This window comes from Chelonia mydas, chromosome 9, assembly GCF_015237465.2.
Source record: "Chelonia mydas isolate rCheMyd1 chromosome 9, rCheMyd1.pri.v2, whole genome shotgun sequence".
Lineage (NCBI taxonomy): Eukaryota > Metazoa > Chordata > Testudines > Cheloniidae > Chelonia > Chelonia mydas.
In genome coordinates this window covers 57,648,757-57,654,420 of record NC_057855.1, presented here as the reverse complement: position 1 = coordinate 57,654,420, position 5,664 = coordinate 57,648,757, and the positions used below count along the sequence as shown (strand labels likewise).

Sequence of the window (5,664 nt, the reverse complement as noted above, 5' to 3'; positions counted from 1 at the left end):
GAACTGGCTGTGGGAAGAGAGGGTTGGGTTGTGTCATTTTGGAGGGATGGGATGCAGGAAGGCTAGTGGGTGTGGTGGGGGGAAGGGCAGCACGTTTGGTGGGGTGTATGGGGGAAGAGAAAGGAGAAGAAGTGAAAATCAGCGTATTTGCCTCATTTCCCTATGCAGTTCACTGAGAAGGAGCACACCTGTCCCGTGCTGACAGCTCCTTTGCAACTGGAGGAAAGTTAGAGGAGGAACTATGAAATCCCAGGGGGAGGTGCTTGTGAGGCTGTCTTCAGCTCCTGAGCCATAAAACATTCCACTTGAGATTCAGAGTTCAGACTACAGAAAACAAGTGCAGCAGAGACACTTCTATCATGTCAAGCCGAGTAACAGGTAACTCAGCTGTTCCTTCCTGTCTAATGACTTGAGAGCTGTTACATGGCAAGAAAATAAAATCTAACTTCTCAATGGTGATTGTTTTCATGAATAGAGGGCAGTGGATCAGATTCCCACAGCAAGCTTGACAGGTTCACAGAATGGTATGTAGTGCTGGGGGCAGCCCCTTTTTATTAGTGAGCATGAGCGAGTGAGTGTGAGTGTGTTTTGAAGAGTTGGAATTACTCTAATTTGTGGCTGTTTCATTTCATCTAGGCAGTTGCCATTGAAAAAATCATCATCCCAGACCTGTTGCATGTACCTTTCTTTCTTTTTTCCTTTCCGTGTGCATTCTGGAACTGTCAGTCACTCCTAACCGAGGTGTTCGCTGTTAGCAGACCAGATTTAAACTCCTCTTTACAAAGGATGCTGGGTTGCTCTGGGGAGCTTTGTTAACAATCAGTCAATAATTAATGATCACTACTAATATTTTCATAAATTTATATAGTGCTTTAAACCATAGAGTAAAATACTTTCCCTGCTCTGTATTCTGCATTAGTTTCTAGTGTCCAAGATATTATTGTGCAACAGCACCCGGATAAAATCACAAGGTTTCCTATTAACCGTGTCCAGTGCTGTGTAGCGTACCAGGTACACAGGGGAAATCCACTGCCTGGGCTGCTCCCTGTACCTGCGTGGTCCTTGTTCATGGCACTGCCAGCATGGCCCTGCCAAGGGCTGAAAGTTAGGGGCCGGCGAGGGAGGTGCTATTCCAAGCTGGATTTGGTTTAGGCTACCACTCAGGTTCATGTTGCGGCTATATCCTCAGGGCTAGCGTTTGAGGTTTGGTATGAGGTTGCATCAGCGCCAGGGTTCAGGGTCAAGCCCCCATCAGGTCTAAAGCTCTTGTCTTGATTTTATGAATGTCACCAGGCTGGCCTCCTCCCCGCTGCCCCCTCACGGCTAGAGGTTGCTCTGCAGGTGGCCTGCCTTGCCTCAGTTTACCCCTTCAAGGGATTTCCTCAATAATTCACAAACCCTTTGACCCTTCCCAGCTTCTGTGTTATTAAATTAACAAACACTTAACACAAAGTTTTCAAGTCCCTCTCTTCTCTGCTGGAGCTTACGCATTGCAAACTCCCTCGCTCTGCAGCTTCCTGCTGCTCTTCTAAGGGAATCGAGTGACCGCTGCTCAGGCGTGCCTCCTCAGGAATCAGGGCTGGCTGGCCTCTAGCCCACCCTGTTAAAATGACACTGAAATCTCACAAGTGGTAGGGTTGAAATGTTTCTGAGATCAGCTTCTCTCCTAAGATTCTGGCCACATCTGAATCAGAAAACAAACACCTTTTAACTGAAACCATCCAAGTGGATTTGGGATTCAGGGACTTGAATCTGACCTGCCCCCTTTGGCGCACATCGAAAGGGGCAGGGACATGAATCACCAGACTTTATCGCTAACAGCACACGTAACAACACCTGTCAATTGCAGGCTGCTGCAGAAGCTCAGTTACATCAGCGTGACAACCGGCCATGACGAGTACATGAAAGAGATTGGAGAGAGGCAGCAGAGGTGAGAGCCGGGAGGTATTTAATCAGGGAATGACAAGGGTGGGCTATACCCCCTCTAAATCAGTACATTGCTCTTAGGAAGTGGGGGGCCCTTCCCACTGGCTTGAGTCAGGCACAGAGAGGTACAGGGCACTGACAGGGCTCAGCTTCTGCTGCAGGCCTGCGTGGTTTCTGAGCAGTGGCAGCATGCAGCAGCAGCCGACTCCACCGGCCAGGTGTGCTAGGCACAACACCAAACTCAGCTCATGTCATACCTGCTCCTGCCAGGGCCTCAGCACCTCAGTGCTCTGTGCTAGGGATGTGGAACAGAGCAGTAGCAGACTCCGCGAAGCCCAGCTCGTGCCCAACAACGGGACAGAGCAAGGGCGATTCTAGCTCCTTTCCAACAGAGAGTGTTGCTTTGACTTGTTCTGGGGCTGCCACTAGCGTTCAGTGGTCTCCCCACACTGCACGGGACCAGGACGGCCGAGGGCCTCTCTCCCTCTCTCGCCGTTTAGCCTGTTACCCTTTGCCATGCTATCTAAGCACCAGTTCTCCACTGCTCTAGCCCTGGACATTCTAGGGAAATCAGTGCTGAAGGTGGGTTGGTTAAAACAGGACAAAGCCCTTTTCAGCCCCACTACAAAAAGCATTTGAGACTTCAGGGCCGCAGCCCACTCCTTCCTGTGTAGACTAGTAGTAAAACCTCTCAGCACCAGCTCAAGAGCATCCAGTGCTGATGAACATTTACAGCCTCCCAGTGGAGGCTGGGCTTTTGTTAGTCTGGACAAGGCCTGAGAGACAGACATTTTTCTTCAAATACTTGTCCTCTGAGCTACCACCAATGCAGCTCCCCCTGTGGTAACAATGACAGGAGTGCTAGCGTCCACCAGCATTTTAACCAGTGTGTTATCTGGACCTGCTCTGAACAGGTGGCTAAACTACCTATGCCTGGTCTTTGTGAGAATTGCTACCACCAGGGAAGCAGTACATGTCCTAGCAATGGGGGGACACTGGAGTTGTAGCAATGACCTCCGGCATTTGGTCAGGGTTTGGATGCTAAGACTGATGTAGAAGGTACAACTGACTTCAATTTCTGTCTCATTGCAGGAATGGGGATTTGAACTGCGAGAGATTAGTGCAACGTGCACCAGCCACGGCAGCCACTTAAAAGAATATTATTCTTTCCTACAGCTTATACTGTAGTGTATGGAGTATATTTTTGCTACTCTATATAGTGTTTCTCATGCTTGGCCTCCTATAGCAAAAGAAAATTAGAAAGTGGGGAGTGATTGGGGAGATGGGGGTGGGCTGGACAAGTGATTTAGAAAGTAATCCGAGCCGAACTGAAAAAAAATATTTCAAACTGACTGAGCCAAACCTGGAAAGCTGCACAAAACAGGAAGGGAAGGAAAAGAACAGACAAAATAAATAAGAAACAAGGGGGGAAAGAGAAACAGGGGACACAGGCTGTGGGGGATGAGGACAGTGTTCATGAAGCGGGACACATAGGCAGTAATTTTAAAGCAGAAAGAAGCTAATGGAGGCAATTCTCATTTTCCTTTGCCTTCCCAATTATAAATAGTCACTGAGAAGAAACAGCCGCAGGATCCATTTTTCATAAGTTTTCATGGCAAAAAATGTAACGAGACAGAGCAGGCAGTGGTGGGTGTGGCTACTGTTGCTTGAGACGTCTCACTCTGAGACCCAGTTAAAAACTGTACCGTGATGCACAGACACAAGGGGCGGGCAATTAAAGCTGTGAGGCAAGCTGAAGTCTGCCATTTCCTCACATTTGTTGCTTGACGTGGAGCCGATTGGCTTTGTGAATGTAACGTGGGACATATGCTAAATCAGTGCAATGAATCACATAAATATTCTAAACTGGAGGAAGCTCCAGCCTCTTGCTCTGGGAAGCAATTTAACAGCGGTCTCAGGAGAGGCACCCCACTGGCCATGGCGGGCACTAGTGGTCACCTACTACAGGACAGGCCTAACAAAGAAAATAACAGAACGCCACTAGCCGTCACCTTCAGCCCCCCACTAAAACCCCTCCAACGCATTATTAAGGATCTACAACCTATCCTGAAGGATGACCCAACACTCTCACAAATCTTGGGAGACAGGCCAGTCCTTGCCTACAGAGAGCCCCCCAACCTGAAGCGAATACTCACCAGCAACCACATACCACACAACAGAACCACTAACCCAGGAACCTATCCTTGCAACAAAGCCCGTTGCCAACCGTGTCCACATATCTATTCAGGGGACACCATCACAGGGCCTAATAACATCAGCCACACTATCAGAGGCTTGTTCACCTGCACATCTACCAGTGTGATATATGCCATCATGTGCCAGCAATGCCCCTCTGACATGTACATTGGTCAAACTGGACAGTCTCTACGTAATAGAATAAATGGAAACAAATCAGAAGTCAAGAATTATAACGTTCATAAACCAGTCGGAGAACACTTCAATCTCTCTGCTCACGCGATTACAGACATGAAAGTTGCGATATTACAACAGAAAAACTTCAAAACCAGACTCCAGCGAGAGACTGTTGAATTGGAATTCATTTGCAAATTGGATACAATTAACTTAGGCTTGAATAGAGACTGGGAGTGGCTAAGTCATTATGCAAGGTAACCTATTTCCCCTTGTTTTTTTCCTACCCCCCTCCCCACCCTTCCTCAGACGTTCTTGTTAAACCCTGGATTTGCGCTGGAAATGGCCCCACCTTGATTATCATACAGATTGTAAGGAGAGTGATCACTTTAGATAAGCTATTACCAACAGGAGAGTGGGTTTGTGGGGGGGGGAGAAAACCTGGATTTGTGCTGGAAATGGCCCAACTTGATTATCATACACATTGTAAGGAGAGTGATCACTTTAGATAAGCTATTACCAGCAGGAGAGTGGGGTGGGGGGAGAGAAAACCTTTTGTAGTGGTAAACACCCATTTTTTCATGGTTTGTATGTATAAGAACATCTTCTGTATTTTCCACAGTATGCATCCGATGAAGTGAGCTGTAGCTCACGAAAGCTTATGCTCAAATAAATTGGTTAGTCTCTAAGGTGCCACAAGTACTCCTTTTCTTTTTGCAAATACAGACTAACATGGCTGTTACTCTGAAACTAGTGGAACTGTGCATCTGAGCAGAGCCACTTTACATTTTGGTCAGCCACGGTCTGATTGAAGCTTTCCCTGGCCATTATCTGGAACACACCACTGGCCGCTCACGGCTTAGGGAGACATAGCTCTGCGTGGAGCTGGGTAACTAAGCAAACGTGGCCCAGAAGAGATATAGCAAATGAGCCTAAGCAAATAAAGCACTCGAAAGGACGTGGGGAGCTTTGGTGATGTGCACTCAGCACTCCTGTGAGCTTCTGAAGGGTTCGTTTGCTTAGCTGCATTCTGAGAATCCCAGCCACTCCCTCACTGCAGACACTACCCCCGGGTGTTCAATAACTTGGATTTACCGTAACCCAGGTATGTGCGTGCTCAGGGAGTTCATCACGCTAACCTGTGTGGAGCTACCCAACAGGGTGAGCCCACAGGCAGTTGTACCATGGGTATGTGAAGGGGGCTGACAGTTACACTCAGGATTCAACTCTTCAGGATTCTGGCTCTGACCACGACAACAGGAGGTGTGGGGCACAGGACGTGGTTTCACTGCAGCAGTATCAGCATGGGAGAGTTCCTGTGCCTGGAGGTGGGTTTTTTTGCCAATATGGAGGAGGACTGGATGTCAT

General features: G+C 48.1%; 1 long non-coding RNA gene across 1 annotated transcript; it reads left to right on the top strand.

Moving 5' to 3' along the window:
* The first annotated feature begins 291 nt into the window (after positions 1-291).
* Positions 292-3,675, top strand: LOC119567110. Its single transcript, XR_005226882.2, has 4 exons — positions 292-378; positions 476-524; positions 1,850-1,930; positions 3,019-3,675. It is a non-coding gene; the product is annotated as an uncharacterized LOC119567110 (long non-coding RNA).
* Positions 3,676-5,664: the final 1,989 nt, after the last annotated feature.